The sequence below is a fragment of the Macrobrachium nipponense genome, chromosome 45, assembly GCF_015104395.2.
Source record: "Macrobrachium nipponense isolate FS-2020 chromosome 45, ASM1510439v2, whole genome shotgun sequence".
Taxonomy (NCBI): domain Eukaryota; kingdom Metazoa; phylum Arthropoda; class Malacostraca; order Decapoda; family Palaemonidae; genus Macrobrachium; species Macrobrachium nipponense.
Window position 1 is genome coordinate 18,605,017 of NC_061105.1, and position 24,229 is coordinate 18,629,245.

Sequence of the window (24,229 nt, forward strand, 5' to 3'; positions counted from 1 at the left end):
ATATATTCGGTTGAATGTAAGTTACATATAAAAAAAGAAAACATGTATTTGGATGAATGTAACTTACATATAAAAAAGAAAACGTTTTTGGATGAATCTAAGTTACATATAACAAAGAAAGCGAGTATTTAGTTGAATGTTATTTACATTTAACACAGAAAACGTTTATTTGGTTAAATGTCAGTTAAATATAGGAAAAATATATGAATAAGGCTGAACGAATAAGAGACTTAGCACCACATATAACGCACTGATTTGAATATGAAGAAAACTCGCTTCTGAGAATCGAGGAGAGGAATGTAAATCAGGTTGATAAGGAAATGAGGAAGGGAGGTTTTCTAGGTCAGGAGGTGGGAGGAGGAAAAAAAAAGGTCAGGTCGATTGAGCCATTTCAAAAATGGTATCTAAACTTAAGAAGACGATAAAAGCAATTACGAAAAGAGGCAGGAATAGAAGAGGGATATATACGGAAATAAGGAAATGTAAATGAAGCTAATTAAGGAGAGAAATGGGAAAAATAGGCAAAGTTCGAAATAAATATATGAAAAGTAGCAGGAACAGAAGAGAGATAAGGAAATATAATTATAAATAATTAAGGAGAGAAATAGAGAAAGGTAAGTTAGATGGAGAGATATACTTAGTTATATTATATACGTATGTATGTATGTATGTATGAAGAGAAAGGAAAAGGAGGTATCCTTAATTACAGAGACACGCGTCTAAAGTTTTTGTAGCTGTCCCCATTCCAGAGTAATGTGGCGACAACATCACTGTCATCAATCGTCAAAATCTAGATAGAAAAATAAAATCCCAAAGGGATTTTTAGAAACCACTCCTACAATTATTGACAGTCGAGTGAAATCCTTAAATCGCCTAGTTATCTATAATGTAAATCCTTTCCACCAAGGCGTAATATTCGCGAGAACATTCAGTATACACTTCCGGGTACGTATGATGTATTAAAACGGGAAATGGATAAAAAACACGTATACTCGTAGCATACATAATAGAATACGAGGAGATTCAGGCGACTGGAAGGTTATGCGTAGGAAATGGCACTGACTATGGAATATAAGAAGAGCATTTTCGAGACCAGACTCCTGCATATGAAACGGTCTCTCACAATTCAATTTACCTTCGTCCTATTGAGGATGATGGTTGTTATGTGGGAAGAGGTGGAAGAGTGGTGGGAATGCCTCCTCCTTGAGAGAGAGAGAGAGAGAGAGAGAGAGAGAGAGAGAGAGAGAGAGAGAGAGAGAGAGAGAATTTGCACCGAATAAATCGATTCCATCTGTTGCTCGTAATCGTCATATAACGCGCGACTGTATGTCTCTCTCTCTCTCTCTCTCTCTCTCTCTCTCTCTCTCTCTCTCACCACTTTCGATTTGATTGCGAACATGGATCGAGAGGCGAGGCAATGGGTCGAGATTGGAGAATTAAATACTTTAAATCTTGTCGACACACACACACACACACACATATATATATATATATATATATCTATATATATATATATATATATTGTACGACATCTGGACTGAAATTAAATCCTTCATGTTGCATATATTGCTTTTTGCTCTCACAGATGTGAACAGCTGGTTTTTCTTTATTCTAGAACACTGGTTTTAATTTTCATTTCAATTCCCTCAGTTTAATTTTCAAGGATTTTTTTCTAACTTTCCATTACAAAGTTATATCACAACATTTGCAAATTTAGTCACCATGTTTCTAATTAAATTTTCCATCGGTGTTTGTATTAAATTTCATACATTTTCACTCATCTGTTATTTGTACAGGTGAATAAGTAACCTATACTCTGTTTTTTTCCATCTGTCCATCCGCCTGTGGTGTTTCCGTATGGTAACACTGCGTCCCGGGCTTTAGATAGTTACATTCAGCTTACATTCAACAATAATAATAATATCCTATTTCGAATATTAACGGTGTACTTCGCATACAGTAAATTATTAAAACACTTTTCAGTTGCAAATGTACACCCAGATATCCTTTTATTTACCTAAAACTTACACATACCGTAGCTATTTAAAGCCCGGGACGCAGTGTTACCATACAAAAACACCACAGGCGGATGGACAGATGGAAAAAACAGAGTATAGTGATGATTATAGATGTTTTGTCCTGTAATAAGAGGTAAAATCACTTTAGCTATATATTCATGTAGACAAACAACAAATATGGAGACAGGATTGTATTACAGATTTCCTCCTATGGAGCTAAATCCTTTTAGCTGGAAGTTTTTTTTTACAGTCAGGAAAAATATGTCAATGTTTTTACAGAGACTGTTTATACACTGGGCAGATTAAAAAAATTATTTTTTAAATATACGTCTCGTATTTTTCCGAGCACTGTATGCTATACAACCAGCGTAAAATTCATTATTTTATAGATCTGCAATATACACTTTTATTCGTTGGGAATCAATCCTTTCTATGACCGGATATAGGAGATTTTATTTCCTTTCAGAAAGAGTTGGTATTTCTCTGGAAACTCACTTTAGAGAGAAAACACATCATCGGTGCATTATATCAGAGAAATCTTTCATTTCTTTTGTTTTGGGATCACAATATTATATCTTTACGTTTGTCATTTTTTTAATGCTTTTTTTTATTATTATCATTTCAAGGAAGGGACGTATCGTCTTTCGATAGGTTTTATAAATGAGGTAAACTGACCCTGTAAGTAAATAAGATACTAAATCTTTGCGTGTAATACTAGAACCGGACTGCTCACTTGAAGATAATATTTCCAGCTGACTGTATCAATTTTGTTTCTTCTAATGTCAATTTCTTTTTAATGGCTCATAGCATACCTTTGCCTTTTAAGAATATCTTGTTGTTTTGATAAGAGCAAATAGATTAAACATTTATTTATATTCAATCCTTTCTATTGGAAAGAATCAAATGACATGGAAATATTCTGACAGACACATTAAGCAAGGTTTGCGTAAAGTTTTAGTAAGTAAAAAACCCAAAAATATTTGGTTAAATTTGAATAAAAACCCTAAAAAACTTATCATAGATACGTTGGGCAATATTTGGTTAAAATTCGAATTAAAAAACCTTAAAAATATTGACAGATACATTAAGCAATATTTGGTTAAAATTCGAATTAAAAAACCTTAAAAATATTGACAGATACATTAAGCAATATTTGGTTAAAATTTTTATAAAAAAAACTCGCTTCTGAGAATCGAGGAGAGGAATGTAAATCAGGTTGATAAGGAAATGAGGAAGGGAGGTTTTCTAGGTCAGGAGGTGGGAGGAGGAAAAAAAAAAGGTCAGGTCGATTGGGCCATTTCATAAATGGTTTCTAAACTTAAGAAGACGATAAAAGCAATTACGAAAAGAGGCAGGAATAGAAGAGGGATATACGGAAATAAGGAAATGTAAATGAAGCTAATTACGGAGAGAAATGGGAAAAATAGGCAAAGTTCGAAATAAATATATGAAAAATAGCAGGAACAGAAGAGAGATAAGGAAATATAATTATAAATGATTAAGGAGAGAAATAGAGAAAGGTAAGTTAGATGGAGAGATATACTTAGTTATATATACGTATGTATGTATGTATGAAGAGAAAGGAAAAGGAGGTACCCTTAATCCCCTTAAAAAAAAAAACAGAAGCTACAGAGACACGCGTATTAAGTTTTTGTAGCTTTCCCCATTCCAGAGTAATGTGTCGACTACATCACTGTCATCAACCGTCAAAATCTAGATAGAAAAATAAAATCCCAAAGGGATTTTTAGAAACCACTCTCACAATTATTGACAGTCGAGTGAAATCCTTAAATCGCCGAGTTATCTATAATGTAAATCCTCTCCACCAAGGCGTAATATTCGCGAGAACATTCAGTATACACTTCCGGGTACGTATGATGTATTAAAACGGGAAATGGATAAAAAACACGTATACTCGTAGCATACATAATAGAATACGAGGATATTGAGGCGACTGGAAGGTTATGCGTAGGAAATGGCACTGACTATGGAATATAAGAAGAGCATTTTCGAGACCAGACTCCTGCATATGAAACGGTCTCTCACAATTCAATTTACCTTCGTCCTATTGAGGATGATGGTTGTTATGTGGGAAGAGGTGGTAGAGTGGTGGGAATGCCTCCTCCTTGAGAGAGAGAGAGAGAGAGAGAGAGAGAATTTGCACCGAATAAATCGATTCCATCTGTTGCTCGTAATCGTCATATAACGCGCGACTGTATCTCTCTCTCTCTCTCTCTCTCTCTCTCTCTCTCTTACCACTTTCGATTTGATTGCGAACATGGATCGAGAGGCGAGGCAATGGGTCGAGATTGGAGAATTAAATACTTTAAATCTTGTCGACAATATATACTATATATATATATATATATAGATATATATATATATATATATTATATATATATTATATATTATCTATATTGTACGACATCTGGACTGAAATTAAATCCTTCATGTTGCATATATTGCTTTTTGCTCACAGACGTGAACAGCTGGTTTTTCTTTATTCTAGAACACTGGTTTTAATTTTCATTTCAATTCCCTCAGTTTAATTTTCAAGGATTTTTTTTCTAACTTTCCATTACAAAGTTATATCACAACATTTGCAAATTTAGTCACCATGTTTCTAATTAAATTTTCCATCGGTGTTTGTATTAAATTTCATACATTTTCACTCATCTGTTATTTGTACAGGTGAATAAGTAACCTATACTCTGTTTTTTTCCATCTGTCCATCCGCCTGTGGTGTTTCCGTATGGTAACACTGCGTCCCGGGCTTTAGATAATTACATTCAGCTTACATTCAACAATAATAATAATATCCTATTTCGAATATTAACGGTGTACTTCGCATACAGTAAATTATTAAAACACTTTTCAGTTGCAAATGTACACCCAGATATCCTTTTATTTACCTAAAACTTACACATACCGTAGCTATTTAAAGCCCGGGACGCAGTGTTACCATACAAAAACACCACAGGCGGATGGACAGATGGAAAAAACAGAGTATAGTGATGATTATAGATGTTTTGTCCTGTAATAAGAGGTAAAATCACTTTAGCTATATATTCATGTAGACAAACAACCAATACGGAAACAGGCTTGTATTACAGATTTCCTCCTATGGAGCTAAATCCTTTTAGCTGGAAGTTTTTTTTTTTTTTTTTTACAGTCAGGAAAAATATGTCAATGTTTTTACAGAGACTGTTTATACACTGGACAGATTAAAAAAAATTATTTTTTAAATATACGTCTAGTATTTTTTTGAGCACTGTATGCTATACAACCAGCGTAAAATTCATTATTTTACAGATCTGCAATATACACTTTTTTCGTTGGGAATCAATCCTTTCTATGACCGGATATATGAGATTTTATTTCCTTTCAGAAAGAGTTGGTATTTCTCTGGAAACTCACTTTAGAGAGAAAACACATCATCGGTGCATTATATCAGAGAAATCTTTCATTTCTTTTGTTTTGGGATCACAATATTATATCTTTACGTTTGTCATTTTTTTAATGCTTTTTTTTATTATTATCATTTCAAGGAAGGGACGTATCGTCTTTCGATAGGTTTTATAAATGAGGTAAACTGACCCTGTAAGTAAATAAGATACTAAATCTTTGCGTGTAATACTAGAACCGGACTGCTCACTTGAAGATAATATTTCCAGCTGACTGTATCAATTTTGTTTCTTCTAATGTCAATTTCTTTTTAATGGCTCATAGCAAACCTTTGCCTTTTAAGAATATCTTGTTGTTTTGATAAGAGCAAATAGATTAAACATTTATTTATATTCAATCCTTTCTATTGGAAAGAATCAAATGACATGGAAATATTCTGACAGACACATTAAGCAAGGTTTGCGTAAAGTTTTAGTAAGTAAAAAACCCAAAAATATTTGGTTAAATTTGAATAAAAACCCTAAAAAACTTATCATAGATACGTTGGGCAATATTTGGTTAAAATTCGAATTAAAAAACCCTAAAAATATTGACAGATACATTAAGCAATATTTGGTTAAAATTTTTATAAAAAAAACTTATAATATTACCACAGATACATTAAGCAATATTTGGTTAACATTTTAATTAAAATACCCTAAAATATTACCACAGGTACATTAAACAATCTTTGATTAATGTTTTAATAAAAAAAACTAAAAATATTACCACATTCCTCTTTTATATAACATATATTAAGCAATATTTGTTTAAAGTTTAATAAAAAAAATATTACCCACTGATACATTAAGCAATATTTGGTTAAAGTTTTAATTAAAAAACCATAAAAATATTACCACAAATACATTAAGCAATATTTCGTTAAAATCACAAATATATCATTACTGACATATTAAGCAATATTTGGTTAAAACATTATGACAGAACACATTAAGCAACGTTTGTTCAAAATTTGAATAAAAACCTAAAAATATTATGACTGGCATAATAAGCAATGACTATTCCGACATGAATTCATCCTAATTATACCAGTGATCTTCTGGTACAGCATGAATAGGGATTATTCAAATCACACTGGAGAATTTAGAATAACGTTTTTTCGTGTTGATGTTTCGGGTTTCAGAATGGAAATTTAGACTAAGTGAATAACATTATGCGGGATTATCTATCATTTATGAGATGTATTGTGAAGTAGTGATATTACACACACACACACACACACACACACATATATATATATATATATATATATATCAAATATATAAAATATATATATATATATATATATATATATATATATATTTTGTATATACATGTATATACGTTGAATGCTTCCTGCACATAGGATAAAAGCTGTAAATGAAGCATGCTCTCTCTCTCTCTCTCTCTCTCTCTCTCTCTCTCTCTCTCTCTCTCTCTCTCTCTCTCTCTCTCTCTCTCTCGTAGTAGTAGTAGTAGTTAGTAGTCATCTTGCTTGGTGAGACGTTCCTGGTCGAAGTCAGATTAATCAACAAATATCACAAGTTTAACATACGTCTAGAATTTGAGAAATATCTAGAAGTGTTCGTGAACTATCGGTGATAAGATTAGTGTGGAAATAGTAGGATAAAGCGTCTTCTAAGTTAGTTTATCAAGTGAAATACTGTAAATCAGAACAAGATGGCAGTAAGCTCCAACTGCGGAAAAAAATGGCGAGATTTAGCTTGCTTGGCAGATTCGCAATACGATGAGGTAGCAGGAAGGGAACTGGCATTTCTGATCTATGAAATCAGCAACAGTCCTAACCAAAAAGATACAAAATCATTCATAGATATATTAGAAGGATACAATCCTTCAAACTGGAATAAATCAAATGAAAACATCTTGAAAATAATTGAAGAAGTTCCAAATAAAATCCAAGTGGTCAAGAGACTCATAAAGAAAATATACATAAACCAACATATTCCGACAAAGAAAATGAATAAAGTGAACCTTGTGAATATCCTAATTGATGCATTAGGAAAAAGAATGCCAAAAGCATGTAAACTGTGTAAGGTGTGGTATAGCATAGTTTAATCCACAAAACCTAATCAGAAAATGTGCTGCATGCAACATTCCGACCCATCCACAGTGTGCTGAGGTAATGCAAGATATGAGAAAAGACACAAGAATTTTTTGCTCAACATGTCTACCATGGATAGACAATGTTATTAAATCAAGATTGAATGTACAAATAGTTGAGGATGAAGAAAGAAGAATAAGAAGAGAAGAAAAGAAGTAAGAAGAAGAAGAAGAGGAAAACTAAGATAAGTAAACAAAACTGAAATGACAGAAAAAGATAAGGAAAACAAAGAACAAGATAAAAGTATGGATGCAGAGATACTCATTGATACTACATATGAGGCTATAAAGCAGCATACCTACGAAGAAATAAATTACGATATGACAGCACAAAAGAAAATGCCGAAGAGGCTCTACCCAGATCTACACAATGACGGGAAAGAGGAAAAAATATACAAAAAAGACAAAGTCTGCAACCTTTTGAAAAGAGGGAATTGCAGATATGGAGAAAAATGTTACTACAAACATCCTAAGGTATGTCACAACTATGAAATATATGGTAAATGTGCATACTTAGATGGATATGAGGATGATTGCAGAGATCTACATCCAAAAATATGCAAAAACCTAAAAGAAGGAAAAGGATGTAAGTTCGACAAAAAATGTAAATATATGCACCCTGTAGCCATGAAAAATAATCAAATAAATAACCAATCAAGCAATAAAATCCAAAATAAGAAAGAAACAAATAAAGAGAGGAATGAAGAATATCAGGTAAAAGAAAAAAGCAAGCCATCAACGAGATATGCAGAGGTGCCAGCAAAAAATTTCAATGCATCAGCTCCAAGATTCTACTCAAGAGATAATAACTGTTTTTATTATGCAAGGGGATATTGCAGATATGGAGAAAATTGCAGATTCAGACACAAAATGAATAATTATGATGAAGGAAGAACAAATATTATGGAAAAGTTGGATTTTTTAATGTCAGAATTTCTGGAAATGAAAAAAAGAACAACATACCAGAACAGGAAAGAGACATGGGAAATCCTTATTATTACCAATATTAAATGAAAGGAGAAAACACGCAAACCATCATAGTGATGATGCGCAGGGTTTAGTTACGAGTAACTCAAAAAGAAAAATAGAGTACTTAGAAGAACTAACCCAAATGAAAAGAAAATAGATATAATGAATATAAGTGAAACCTGGTATTCCCAAGAGACTGGGAATGATGATCAAATAAAAGGGTTTCAAACTTATAGATCAGATAGAAAAAATAGGAATCAAGGGGGAACCGCAATATATGGGAAAGACAAAAAACAAGGAAAAATATATGAGAAATATAGTAACTCAGAATGTGAACTAATAGCGGTAGAATTTGAATCTGAAAAATTAATGAACATAGTAATATATAGACCTCCTAATACTAAAGAGTTTGACTTAATAATAGAAAAATTGGATGATATATGTAGAAATCACAAGGACTGGACTATTCTTCCTATCTGGAGACTTCAACTTTCCTTTCGTAGACTGGAAAGAACGAATAGGAGATTGTGGATGTACTTATACATATAAAAAAGAGAGTAATAGTAGTGCAGAAGATAAGAGGCAATTCGAAAAGCTATTAGATATGCTACTAGAATACAACATTCAACAAATAAATCACCTGCCAACAAGAAAGAAAATACTTTAGACCTAGTATTTGTGAACGAGATGAATTATGTTAAAGAAATAATAGTTTATAATGCGAGTATTTCAGACCATAATGTCATAGAATTAACAGTCCATTCCAAAGCAAGTGAAAACAGAGATAAGCAAGAAATGAAAAAGTGGGAAGGATATGGAAAATACAACTTCCTACAGTTAAAAATATAAAATGGTCAGAAATAAATGAAGAATAAACAAAGATTGGGTTAATATTTTCGTAAGTGATGACATAAAGGTAAATACGGAGATATTATATATTAGAGAAAATAGTGGATAAATATATACCGAAGAAGAAAAGTAAACATCAGTCATGCATAACAAGAGACAGAAGGATCTTGTTCCAGAAAATCGGAAGTGGAAAAAAAAAAAGGTCTAGCAAAAAAAAAAAAAATGCATGGAAAGTTATAGAACTAAAAAGTAAGATAGGAAAATGACAGAACAAAATAAGGATTATACAATCAAAAAGAAAATGAAAAACGGGACTTGGAAGAAAAAACCCTATTAAATATCAAGCAAAATCCCAAACTATTATACTCATATGCGAAGAAGATGAATAAAAGAAGAATAGAAATAGGCCCTCTAAGAATTGATGGGAGATTAACGAATGAAAAAAGGAAATTTGCAACATACTGGCAGAACGATATAAGAGAGAATTCACCCCTAGAATAGATAATGAAGATAATGATATAGAAAGTAATTGGGATGAAAATAGTGAATATTTATCTGACTAGATATTAATGAAGCTGATATTGTGCAGGCTATTAATGAAATTAAAAATGGAGCTGCTGCAGGGCCTGATGGAATTCCTGCTATTTTGTTAAAGAAAGTAGTTCATTCTATCGCAAAGCCACTTGCAATATTATTAAGACAAAGTGTAGATACAGGCAAGATTTATGATGAGCACAAATTAGCATATATTACCCCTACTTTCAAAGTGGATCAAGACTAGAGGCAAGTAATTATAGGCCTGTGAGTCTAACATCACATATTATGAAAGTGTATGAAAGGGTAATGAAGAAAAATATTATGAAACATTTAATAAAAAATAATTTGTTTAATAAAGGACAACATGGTTTCGTACCCGGAAAAAGTACACAAACCCAACTGTTAGTCCACCGGGAGAACATATTCAAAAATATGAAAAGCGGAAATGAAACAGATGTGGTTTATTTAGACTTTGCAAAAGCTTTTGATAAAGTAGACCATAATAATATTAGCGAAGAAAATTAGAAAACACAATATCGTGGATAAAGTAGGAAGATGGTTAAAAGAATTTTTACACAACAGAAAACAGATAGTTATTGCAAACGAGAGAAATCGGATGAAGCCAAGGTAATATCCGGTGTGCCGCAAGGTACGGTGTTAGCTGCAATACTGTTTGTTATTATGATTGAAGACATAGACAATAATGTTAAGGATTCGGTAGTGAGTAGTTTCGCAGATGACACAAGAATAAGTAGAGAAATTACTTGTGATGAAGATAGGAACGCTCTACAAAGAGACCTTAACAAAGTATATGATTGGGCAGAGGTAAATAGGATGGTATTTAACTCTGATAAATTTGAATCAATAAATTATGGAGACAGAGAAAGAAAGCTATATGCATATAAGGGACCTAATAATGAGACAATCACAAATAAGGAAGCAGTTAAAGACCTTGGTGTGATGATGATAGGAACATGTTATGCAATGATCAAATAGCAACTCTGTTGGCAAAATGTAAAGCAAAAATGGGAATGTTGTTACGGCACTTCAAAACAAGAAAAGCTGAACACATGATTATGCTTTATAAAACATATGTTCGTAGTCCACTTGAATATTGCAATATGATATGGTACCCACACTATCAAAAGGATATTGCACAAATAGAGAGTGTACAAAGGTCCTTTACAGCTAGAATAGAAGAAGTTAAAGACCTTGACTACTGGGAAAGACTACAATTCTTAAAATTATATAGTCTAGAAAGGAGAAGAGAACGCTACATGATAATTCAGGCATGGAAACAGATAGAAGGAATAGCAGAAAATATCATGGAACTAAAAATATCAGAAAGAGCAAGCAGAGGTAGATTAATAGTGCCCAAAACTATACCAGGAAAAATAAGGAAAGCACACAGGACATTAATCCACTACGCACCAGCATCGATAATGCAGCGTCTATTCAATGCGTTGCCAGCTCATCTGAGGAATATATCAGGAGTGAGCGTAGATGTGTTTAAGAATAAGCTCGACAAATATCTAAACTGCATCCCAGACCATCCAAGATTGGAAGATGCAAAATATACCGGAAGATGTACTAGCAACTCTCTGGTAGACATTAGAGGTGCCTCACACTGAGGGACCTGGGGCAACCCGAACAAGATGTAAGGTCTGTAAGATATATATATATATAATATATATATATATATATATATATATATATATATATATATATATATATATATATATATATATATATATATATATATATGATATATGGCGGCTGGCAACCACAGACCAGCATTGTTTGAATCGTAACATCACCGTTATTTTTCATCACGGAAGAAAACTAAGATCACATTTGGAATCCTCGTGAAAGGTTTTATCAGAAAGATGTTTTCTTTTTCCTGTACGAAAAAGAAAGCATCATTCGTTAGCATGGCCGGATGTCCAGATCAAAACGGCACCCGGCTGAAAACCATCCCTATAAAATCTACATATATTGGTGCCGACTTTGGTTTAATTCGGTCCGGTAGTGTCGACGTCTATAGCGACCATACAAACATACGTACATACTACATACATACTAGTCTGACCGTCAGCTTTATGATATATATATATATATATAATATATATCTAATTATATATATTTATAATATAATATATATATAATAGATATATATATATATAAATATATATATATATAGATATATATATATATATATATATATATATATAACGTATACACCACAAACGGGTCCAGAAAAAGGCACAGAAATCCTATCCTTAATCCGAAAGAGTTATCGGAAATCTCTCAACCTCCCTTTAGTGAGAATCACCTCATCAGATTGGCTATTAACCAACTCTCTTTCAATTTTCTACCCAACGGAAGCGTCATTCTGAGCAACAGAAACAATAAAAAAAAAAATCAAGAATCTCTCTATTCCCCTATTTCATCATTACCCAGTTAAAAATAAAGAAAGCTACAGAAACCAGAATTAACGTGTTTTCCCTACTTTCGGCATTACTTGAATTAAACCGCGTCGTAATCGCTTCGCACCAGCATCAGTCCACTAGACAATGTTTACATCGTCCGAGAACAACCGGCGACTAAGCCTGACTTGAATACGAGGCCCACAATTGCAAGAATGACGCTCTTCTGCTGACGATAATCAGAGTCGATCTGCGTCGCGCGTCCTGGGTAATGCATTCAGAGTGATGCTGACAAACTCACAAACTCCGACAACATGGATATTCTGCCTGGAAAGTCTCAAATCCTTTTTTTATTTGGAGGAGGTAGGGGTATGAGGCTTTCGTATAATAGAACCGGAAATGACAGAGTTTAGAATTTAGGCCAAAGGCCAAGCGCTGGAACCGATGATGATGAGGATATTCTGCACTGGAACGGATATTAGGGAAAAAGGTTTGAAAGGTGTAACAGGAGAGTATAGAGGTTTGAAAGGTGTAACAGGAAAGTATAAAGGTTTGAAAGGTGTAACAGGAAAGTAAAAAGGTTTGAAAGGTGTAACTGGAGAGTGTAAAGGTTTGAAAGGTCTAACACGAAAGTAAAAAGGTTTGAAAGGTGTAACAGGGAAGTAAAAAGGTTTGAAAGGTGTAACAGGAAAGTAAAAAAGTTTGAAAGGTGTAACAGGAAAGTAAAAAGGTTTGAAAGGTGCAACAGGAAAGTAAAAAGGTTTGAAAGGTGTAACAGGAAAGTAAAAAGGTTTGAAAGGTGTAACAGGAAAGTAAAAAGGTTTGAAAGGTGTAACAAGAGAGGAAAAAGGTTAGAAAGGTGAACAGAAAGTAACAAAAAGGGGTAGAAATTGTTTAAAAGGGAAAACTAAAAGGTTAGAAAAGGTTTAACAGGAAAGTAAAAAAGGTTTTGGAAGGTGCAACAGGAAATAAAAAGGTTTGAAAGGTGTAACAGAAGGTAAAAAAGGTTTGAAAAGGGTAACAGGAAAGTAAAAAAGGTTTGAAAAGTGTAACAGGAAAGTAAAAGGTTTGAACGTGGTACAGGAAAGTAAAAAGGTTGAAAAGGTGGTAACAGGAAAGTAAAAAAGTTAGAAAGGTTGTAACCGGAAAGAAAAAGGTTTCAAAGGTGTAAAGGAAAAAGTTAAAAAAGGTTAGAAAGGTGTAACAGGAAAGTAAAAAGGTTTGAAAAGTGTAACAGGAAAGTAAAAAGGTTTGAGAGGTGTAACAGATAAGTAAAAAGGTTTGAAAGGTGTAACTGGAAAGTAAAAAGGTTAGAAAGGTGTAACAGGAAATTAAAAAGGTTAGAAAGGTGTAACAGGAAAGAAAAAAGGTTTGAAAGGTGTAACAGGAAATTAAAAAGGTTAGAAAGGTGTAACAGGAAATTAAAAAGGTTAGAAAGGTGTAACAGGAAAGTAAAAAGGTTTTGAAATGGGTAAAGGCAGGAAAGTAAAAAAGGTTTGAGAAGGTGTCAGGAAATAAAAGTAAAAAGGTTTGAGAGGTGTAACAGGAAAGTAAAAAGGTTTGAAAGGTGTAACAGGAGAGGAAAAAGTCTGAAACGTGTAACAGGAAAGTAAAAAGGTTTGAAAGGTGTAACAGGAGAGGAAAAAGGTGAAAAGGTGTAACAGGAAAGTAAAAAGGTTTGAAAGGTGTAACAGGAAAGTAAAAAGGTTTGAAAGGTGTAACAGGAGAGTATAAAGGTTTGAAAGGTGTAACAGGAAACTAAAAAGGTTTAAAAGGTGTAACAGGAAAGTAAAAAGGTAAAAAGGTGTAACAGGAAAGTAAAAAGGTTTGAAAGGTGTAACAGGAGAGGAAAAGAGGTTAGAAAGGTGTAAAAGGAAAGTAAAAAGGTTTGAAAGGTGTAACAGGAAAGTAAAAAGGTTTGGAAGGTGTAAAAGGAAAGTAAAAAGGTTCGAAAGGTGTAACAGGAAAGTAAAAAGGTTCGAAAGTTGTAACAGGAAAGTAAAAAGGTTTGAAAGGTGTAACAGGAGAGGAAAAAGTCTGAAACGTGTAACAGGAAGCTTAAGAGGTTTGAAAGGTGTAAAAGGAAAGTAAAAAGGTTTGAAAGGTGTAACAGGAAACTAAAAAGGTTTGAAAGGTGTAACAGGAAAGTAAAAAGGTAGAAAGGTGTAACAGGAAACTACAAAGGTTTGAAAGGTGTAACAGGAGAGGAAAAAGGTTAGAAAGGTGTAACAGGAAAGTAAAAAGGTTAGAAAGGTGTAACAGGAAACTAAAAAGGTATGAAAGGTGTAACTGGAAACTAAAAAGGTTTGAAAGGTGTAAAAGGAAACTAAAAAGGTTTGAAAGGTGTAAAAGGAAACTAAAAAGGTTAGAAAGGTGTAACAGGAATGTAAAAAGGTTAGAAAGGTGTAACAGGAAACTAAAAAGGTTTGAAAGGTGTAACAGGAAAGTAAAAAGGTTCGAAAAATGTAACAGGAAACTAAAAAGGTTTGAAAGGTGTAAAAGGAAACTAAAAAGGTTTGAAAGGTGTAACAGGAAACTAAAAAGGTTTGAAAGGTGTAACAGGAAAGTAAAAAGGTTTGGAAGGTGTAACAGGAAAGTAAAAAGGTTCGAAAGGTGTAACAGGAAAGTAAAAAGGTTCGAAAGGTGTAACAGGAAAGTAAAAAGGTTCGAAAAGTGTAACAGGAAAGTAAAAAGGTTCGAAAGGTGTAAAAGGAAACTAAAAAGGTTTGAAAGGTGTAACAGGAAACTAAAAAGGTTTGAAAGGTGTAAAAGGAAACTAAAAAGGTTTGAAAGGTGTAACAGGAAAGTAAAAAGGTTTGAAAGGTGTAACAGGAAAGTAGAAAGGTTCGAAAGGTGTAACAGGAAAGTAAAAATGGTTTCGAAAGGTGTTAACGGAAAGTAAAAAGGTTCGAAAGTTTGTAAACATGGAAAGTAAAACAAGGTTCGAAATGTGTAAAAGGAAACTAAAAAGGTTTGAAAGGTGTCCCAGGAAACTAAAAGGTTTGAAAGGTGTAAAAGGAAACTAAAAAGGTTTTGAAAAGTGGTTAACGTAAATTAAAAAAAGGTTGAAAGTGGAACAGGAAAGTAAAATTTTTTGAAAGGTGAACAGGAAATTAAAAGGGTTTTTGAAAGGTGTAACAGTGAAAGTAAAAAGATTTTGAAAAGGTTAACGAGGAAAGTAAAAAGGTTTGAAAGGTGTAAAAGGAAAGTAAAAAAGGTTAGAAAGGTGTAACAGGAGAGGAAAAAGGTTTGAAAGTTGTAACAGGAAACTAAAAAGGTTTGAAAGGTGTAACCGGAAACTAAAATGGTTTGAAAGATGTAACAGGAAAGGAGAACGGTTAGAAAGGTGTAACAGGAAAGTATAAAGGTTTGAAAGTTGTAACAGGAGAGGAAAAACGTTTGAAAGGTGTAACAGGAAACTAAAAAGGTTTGAAAGTTGTAACAGGAGAGGAAAAAGGTTTGAAAGGTGTAACAGGAAAGGAGAACGGTTAGAAAGGTGTAACAGGAAACTAAAAAGGTTTGAAAGGTGTAACGGGAAACTAAAAAGGTTTGAAAGGTGTAACAGGAAACTAAAAAGGTTTGAAAGGTGTAACAGGAAACTAAAAAGGTTTGAAAGGTGTAACAGGAAACTAAAAAGTTTTGAAAGGTGTAACAGGAAAGTAAAAAGGTTAGAAAGGTGTAACAGGAAAGTAAAAAGGTTAGAAAGGTGTAACAGGAAACTAAAAAGGTTTGAAAGGTGTAACAGGAAACTAAAAAGGTTTGAAAGGTGTAACAGGAAACTAAAAAGGTTTGAAACGTGTAACAGGAAAGTAAAAAGGTTAGAAAGGTGTAACAGGAAAGTAAAAAGGTTAGAAAGGTGTAACAGGAAAGTAAAAAGGTTTGAAAGGTGTAACAGGAGAGCAGAAAGGTTAGAAAGGTGTAACAGGAAAGTAAAAAGGTTTGAAAGGTGTAACAGAAGAGCAGAAAGATTCAGAAAGTAAAGGTGTAACTGAAACTAAAGGTTTGAAAGGTAAACAGAGAGCAGGAAAGGTTAGAAAAGGTGTAACAGGGAAAGTAAAAAGGTTTGAAATGGTTTAACGGGAAACTAAAAATTTTTGAAAGGTGTAACAGGAAAGTAAAAGGTTAGTAAAGTTTCAACGGGAAACTAAAAAAGGTTTTGAAAGGGTGTAACAGGAGAGGAAACTAGTTAAAAAGGTGTAACGGAAACTAAAAAGGTTTGAAAGGGTGAAAGGTAAAAGTAGGAGGAAAGGTTTTACAGGAAAAACCAAAAAGGTTTGAAAGGTGTAAAACAGGGGAAAAAGGGGTGAAAGGTTTTACAGGAAACTAAAAAGGTGAAAGGTAACAGGAAAGTAAAAAGGTTAGAAAGGTTTTTAACAGGAAACCAAAAAGGTTTGAAAGGTGTGTAACAGAGGAAAAAGGTTTGAAAAGGCTGTAACAGGAAAGTAAAAAGGTTAGAAAAAGTTTAAACAGAAACCAAAAAAGGTTTGAAAGGTTGTAACAGGAAAGGAGGAAATAAGGTTTAGAAAGGTGTAACGGAAAGTAAAACAAAGGTTCGGAAAGGGTGTTAAAAGGAAAGAAAGGAAACAAGGTTAGAAAGGGTAAAAGGAAACAGGTTAGAAAGGTGTAACAGGAAAGTAAAAAGGTTTGAAATGTGTAACAGGATAAAAGGTAGGAAACGGTTTTAACAGGAAACCAAAAAGGTTTGAAAGGTGTAACAGGAAAAGAGGGAAAAAAGGTTTTGAAAGGTGTACAGAAAGGTTTTAAAAAGGTTTGAAAGTGGAAATAACAGGAGAAAGGAAAACAGGTTTTTAAAGGGTGGTAACAGGTGGGTTAAAAGAAACTAAAAAGGTTAAAAGAAGGTGTACAGGAAAGTAAAAAAGGTTTTAAAAGGTTGGTAAACATTTAGAAAGTGTAAAAGGAAACTAAAAAGGTTAGAAAGGTGTAACAGGAAAGTAAAAAAGGTTTGAAAGGTGTAACAGGAAAGTAAAAAGGTTTGAAAGGTGTAACAGGAAAGTAAAAAGGTTTGAAAGGCGTAACAGGAAAGTAAAAAGGTTAGAAAGGTGTAACAGGAGGGGAAAAAGGTTTGAAAGGCGTAACAGGAAAGTAAAAAGGTTTGAAAGGTGTAACAGGAGGGGAAAAAGGTTTGAAAGGCGTAACAGGAAAGTAAAAAGGTTTGAAAGGTGTAACAGGAGGGGAAAAAGGTTTGAAAGGTGTAACAGGAAAGTAAAAAGGTTAGAAAGGTGTAACAGGAAAGTAAAAAGGTTAGAAAGGTGTAACAGGAGAGGAAAAAGTTTGAAATGTGTAACAGGAAGCTTAAGAGGTTAGAAAGGTGTAACAGGGAAGTAAAAAGGTTAGAAAGGTGTAACAGGAAAGTAAAAATGTTAGAAAGGTATAACAGGAAAGTAAAAAGGTTTGAAAGGTGTAACAGGAGAGGAAAAAGGTTTGAAAGGTGTAACAGGAGGAAAACCTTTTAGAGTTGCACTACGAAGCGACCTATGAAACAGTAGTCCTACTCGAAAGGAAAGAACAGAATTGATTACGAAATCATAACAAAACCCCAACTCTAGCTTCTTTTTCATCCTACCGCAACAGATAATTAGTGAATCCTTTGTGGAAGGTTTAATTACTCTGATGCCTTGTTATGAACTATATTACATAGAGGGAAAGTTATGTTTTGGTACATCAAGGAAATTTGGAGACGCATGAGCTGGAATTTCATATCCCCGTTTCAGTGATTATGGTTCAAACCCCCTAAAAAAAGGGCGTAACAATTTGGCACTGGTCATGAAAGAGGAATTCAAACGAAAAGAGGAAATACGAAGGTATTTCGAATAATGACAGAGTCTCGTAATGAAGAATAGGTATTTAAAATGAACAAGCCAACCGAATGCATGAATCGAAGTTGAATGAAGTAGGAAGATAATCTCTCAAGATAATTTACTAACTAAACTAGCGAATGTGCTGTGAATTATGAATTTGTCTTTTATTACTTTTAACATAGACGTAGACATATTTTTATCATAGACATAGAAACGAGGGCATCTAGACAATGCCGTCAGTGCACCTCAAGCTGCGCACTGTATGCAATACCTAAGGACCTTTACAACAGTCCCATCGGCACCTAGCTGTAAACCCTTATAGTTCACTTACTGTACCTCCGATCATATTCTCTTTCTTCCGCCCTACCTTCCTCAACCCCCTCCTAAAAATTGTCTCAACGTTATTTTCAGTGCTGAATGACCTCACCATGGGCTCAGCGCTTGGTCCTGGGCCTAAATGTTATATTCTATTTCGAATTCCTTTCCCTTGAGGCAATGAAACTGATTGAAACTTATAGAATTATTTCGATTATTTCTTTATTATATTTCTAGGAAACGAGCGACAGGAATTTGCAATGAAACGAGAGTTCTAGAGGCGAATTATTTGGATAAGCAAAGACAATCAAAGATATAATCACGAAAACACTAAAAATGTGACTAAATTCCAGGCAATTTATTTCTCATGAAAACATTCCCTGAAATAAACCAAATTAGTACGACAATTAAAACAAAGGTTCTAGAGACGAATTATTATGAATAAGCAAAGAAGATCTAAGATATTTTCATGAAGACACTAAAGATTCAAAATTGAATAAATTCCAAGCAATTCTATTCATAAAACAATTGAAAGAAACCAAATTAAAAAGACAATTAAAACCCTTAATCAAATTTTCAAAAAGTCAGTAATCAAACTAAGAATGAACTTCTTGCTAAAAAAATAAAATAAAATAAACATTAGATAATAATAAAGTTAAAAATATCAGATTGAGAAGGACTGAGTAGGCTTACAGGGTCTTGAGGCTTACGAAGTTTTTCCTTAAATTTCCGGAGGTGGTGATCCTATGGGGTAAGATGCCTGGACCTCCATATTTTACTGGATTTATAGTATATTGAATCAGATATTCTCTCTCTCTCTCTCTCTCTCTCTCTCTCTCTAGAATTTATTGCTGTTTTTGGTTGGAATAATTGCTCTACTCTCATTCATCAGTTCAGCTCTCTCTCTCTCTCTCTCTCTCTCTCTCTCTCTAAAATTTATTGTTTTTTTTATTGGAATAATAGTTCTACTCTCATTTGTCGGTTCAGCTCTCTCTCTCTCTCTCTCTCTCTCTCTCTCTCTCTCTCTCTCTCTCTCTCTCTCTCTCTCTCTCTCTATATATATATATATATATATATATATATATATATATATATATATAATATATGAATATAAAACATACATACATAACATAAGCGTACATACACAGAGTTACACACCTCATTATTTCGCAAAGCCACATCGTTCCAGCCTCTGAATCAAATCTACGACTCAGGTCAAAACATTATCATTTTTTTCCCCCCCCTTTTTCTCCGCGTCCGTTCTCATTTCCATCCCCATTCCAACATTTCTCTGCTTGCAATAGCAGCTTTGAACTTCCTGCGAGCTTTTGGCAAACGTCGGGAATCGACGGTTAAAAAAAAAATATGAAAAAAGAAAAAAAAAGTTCTGCTCATTGACGCGTTGCATTTAAGCTCCAAGTTCTGGAAGAAGGAAAAAAAAAAAATCAGTTATTCACGGACTGTGTGTGTAGAAGGTTTGGGTGGTTTAGGGAACGTGGCTTCCACGCCCACTTCCTCTCTCTCTCTCTCTCTCTCTCTCTCTCTCTCTCTCTCTCTCTCTCTCTCTCTTTCCCCTTCTCTTGGTTTTCTGTGCTGTTGACCTAAAACCTCGCAATCCCACTTTCGCTCTTTTATAACTGTCACCAGAAGTTGGTCATCTACCTTCTCTCTCTCTCTCTCTCTCTCTCTCTCTCTCTCTCTCTCTCTCTCTCTCCTCTCTCAATGTTTCCTATTTCTATGTTATCTATTATATATATATATATATATATATATATATATATATATATATATATATATATATATATATATTTATGGATGAAATGAAGATTGGACAATTATTGAGAGCAGAGAAATATCAGAAAATAATAATAATAATAATAATAATAATAATAATAATAATAATAATAATAATAATAATAATAATAATAATAATAATAATAAAACTAATAATAATAATAAATTAATAATGATAATGTTAATAAAAATGTTGTAATAATAATAACAACACCAATAATAATAATAATAATAATAATAATAATAATAATAATAATAATAATAATAATAATAAAATAAAAAATATTAATAATAAACTAATAATGATAATGATAATAAAACACAATAATAACAACAACGCCAATAATAATAATAATAATAAATATAATAACAACAACGCCAATAATAATAATAATAATAATAATAATAATAATAATAATAATAATAATAATAATAATAATAATAATAATAACAATAATAATAATAATAATAGGAGCGAGAACCCTCAGAGAGCCACTTAGACTTACTCAATTCGGGCAAAAATTCTCTGCGGAAATAAACTCGGTGCATTTCGAATATTTTTCGCAGCCCGGAATAACTCGGCTGCATTCGGTAACAACACTTTCGGCGTTTGGCTAACGAACCAGTATGCATGACACCGTCCTCCCTGCCTCCTCCATTTTTAGATGCTCCGGGTGGGAGGAGAGAGAGAGAGAGAGAGAGAGAGAGAGAGAGAGAGAGACTGTTTCTCTTTGTGTAGACAGTCTTTCTCTACCCTTTTCTGCGCACCTAATCTCTCTCTCTATCTCTCTCTCTCTCTCTCTCTCTCTCTCTCTCTCTCTCTCGAACGCGTAATTGTGACCAAGTCGCGCTACCACACATCAAGGCAACGGAGAGAGAGAGAGAGAGAGAGAGAGAGAGAGAGAGAGAGAGAGAGAGAGAGGAGAGAGAGAGCTTTGAAATAACTAAAGAGAGAGAACCTTGAATTAACCTCACACAAACACACACAAACACACAGAGGAGAGAGAGAGAGAGAGAGAGAGGAGAGAGAGAGACCTTTGAAATAACGAGAACGAGAGAGAGAGCCATGAATTAACCACACATACAGAGTTTTGAAATAACTAAAGAGAGAGAGAGAGAGAAAGAGAGAGAGAGAGAGAGAAGATCATAACTTCCTTTGACTACGAAGTGTCATGCATACCTTGCTCGTTAGCCAAACGCCGTGACAGTGTTGCCAAAAGCCCCCAAACACAAGTTCCTCCGACGCCTTGGAATATCAGCGACGAAGCGAGATTTATTCCTTCTCCTTATACCCAGATGGAGTCAGCCTAAGATGTATATATACTTTGTTGTTTGCTAACTGTCTCCCCCCGGTTTAAATAAGAGGACCTGTTGAATTGCAGGAAGCGGGGTTTTTTTTTTTTTTTTATTTTTTCAACGTCTTTTGTTCCCCGAGAGTGGCGTGAAGGAAATATAGAAAGAAGAGGAAAAATGGAGGAAAAAGAAACAATAAAAAACCGGGTAGAGAAAGAATCAGAGCGAGTGGAAGTAGAGTGGAAGGATTTTGTGGACGTTTGGGTTCAAGTTCGGAGGAAAAATAAAACTTCACTCTGGTATTTATTGTCTAGATGCTTTGGGAGGGATGGAGGGCGTTTATGGGGTAGGAGGGTGGAGGGGGGAGTGAGGTGTCATTTGATGGGTCTTGACACGAGAAACTTCACAGTGGACTTCCATTTTACTAGAGGTTTAATGTAGTGTGGTTTATGGAAGACGATCTTTGGATAAACTCTACGGTATTAACACCTCACGTTTCACTTACAAACTGCCTTCATACTTGTCAGAAAATAGGCGTGATAAAAGGTTAAAAGATATAAGAAGCCTTGTGTGAGCCACTGGACTTAGTCGGTCAATTAGAGTGAAATTAATTAAATATAAATGAATAAAAAACATCCGGAGACCAAAAACTTGAGCAAAAGATGTTCAGTCCAACCCCACTCGTGAAATAGGCATCTATTTGATGATTTCGATTTCTCCTATAACATAATCGAGAATTGCCAGTGACGACGACTGTCACGGTCAAAGTATTTCATATTATGTTCTTAAGCCACACGTATATTTTACGTAGCTTCCTCCAAACAAGCAAAGAAACATAAAGCTAAATGATTATATATATTAATGTACCTTCATGAAATAATCAAGTTTTATAAAAGTTTTGATTTTTTTCAACAAATTGAATCATTATATTTTGCTTTTATATCTTCAATGTGGTTTCATATGACTTTATCTCTTTAATAGCCCTGGGCAGGGTCACTTTGAACCATACCTTGCATAAAAATGGATTTATTAAATTATTACTAATGACCATAAATGCCTACCACTTGCAACTAAATCTTGAAAACAATTTTTTGTGCGTTGCTTACAGTATATGTTTTATTTGTAGAAACTTGTAAAAACATTATCTTCTTTGTTTTTACTTACAATATAAATTTCATCCGCGAAAACTCGTCTACAGGAATATAAGTTAATACTGAAGGTAATTAACATTAATTCAGGCCAACAGGCGAAAATTTAGACAGTCCTCACGTTGATCAATTCTACGTAAATATGAAAGCACAAAACCCGGTGAAACTCCGACCGTTTTTTCGAAACGGTAATGAACCAGACTATTCATTTCCCACTCATTTTACGACCCAAAACTTTCCCTCCCTTTATGACCTCCAAAGGGCCCTCTTTACGACCTTACAAAAAGGGTACGAAAACAATCGCCCAGCCATTACCGAATGCGATACACAAGCCCGGGTCTTCGTAAAATGCGGGCGATTCCTCAACCTGGTTATTATGTGCCGTAAACCTGATGGGCCACGTCTCATTAGTTTTTAGTGGCGGGGGAGGACATTTCGCTGTTTCCAATTTCCACCGCTCTCTTTTTCGCCTCTTTCATAGAGAGGGAAAAGAGAGATGAAAAGAGAGATTCTTTACACCCAGGGACGGATGGATGCGCGCACGACTTCGCCAGTTATATTTTCTAAATCTCGTAAATTGTCAGTGTGTTGGTAAATGCAAGAGGCAAATAAGAAAAAAAATCCAGTGCTACATTCGAGCATTTCTTGAAATAAAACTGATTTCATGAGAATCGCATCTGAAACTTCAGATGAATTTCGCACGAAATGACTTATTCATTTCATGCCAGAGCAACATCATCCTTCATATTGGATTTTTATTCATTTTAAGTTAGATTACGTTCGTATTACTAATACTATCATGCTTGACACTGAACTTTGTTCTTTTTTCAATAAACAAAGTTTTGTTTGTGACAAATCTCTGAACTATTCATCGGGAGAACAATTTTCATTTTCATCATCAGAAATATTAATTTTCTTTGAAAATGTTACCCCTCTTTTAACACTAGTTTCTAGGAAAATGTTAGTAGTTTACATGTTCTGAAACAGTATTTTTACAAATATCAACGTTTTGTTATATACAAGAATATAAAAAATAATTTCTGTTGAAATATCTACCCATCCTAACAAGGAGACAATGGTGAGTTTTTTTTAATACATTACAGATAATATTTTGACATATAGCATTTTTGCCAGGTATCGGAGATTTTGTTGTATATATAAATTGAAAAGTGATTACAGTTGAAACATTTACCCATTTTCTGACAACGTATAGCAGATTATTTACTGACATATGTCAACAGTTTGTCATAAAGCATTTCAAAAGGAATTTCTATTGCAATATCTACGCATTTCATAACAAGGTATTACAAATTGTTCTTTAACAAAAATTAACGTGTTGTTATACACACAGTAAAAAGCAATTTCTACTAAAATGGTGCTTTTATGACATATTGATAATTTTCTGACAAATATCAACGTTTTGTCATATGCAAAATCAAAAGGAATCTTGATTGAGATAGTTAGCCATTTCCTGACAAATGTACCAGGGGCGTTTT

General features: G+C 33.7%; 1 protein-coding gene across 1 annotated transcript in view; it reads right to left on the minus strand.

The window, feature by feature from the left end:
- LOC135214430 (glutamate receptor ionotropic, kainate 2-like) overlaps window positions 1–24,229 on the minus strand; it is a 232,041-nt gene that overhangs the window by 46,482 nt on the left and 161,330 nt on the right. The window lies entirely within an intron of this gene.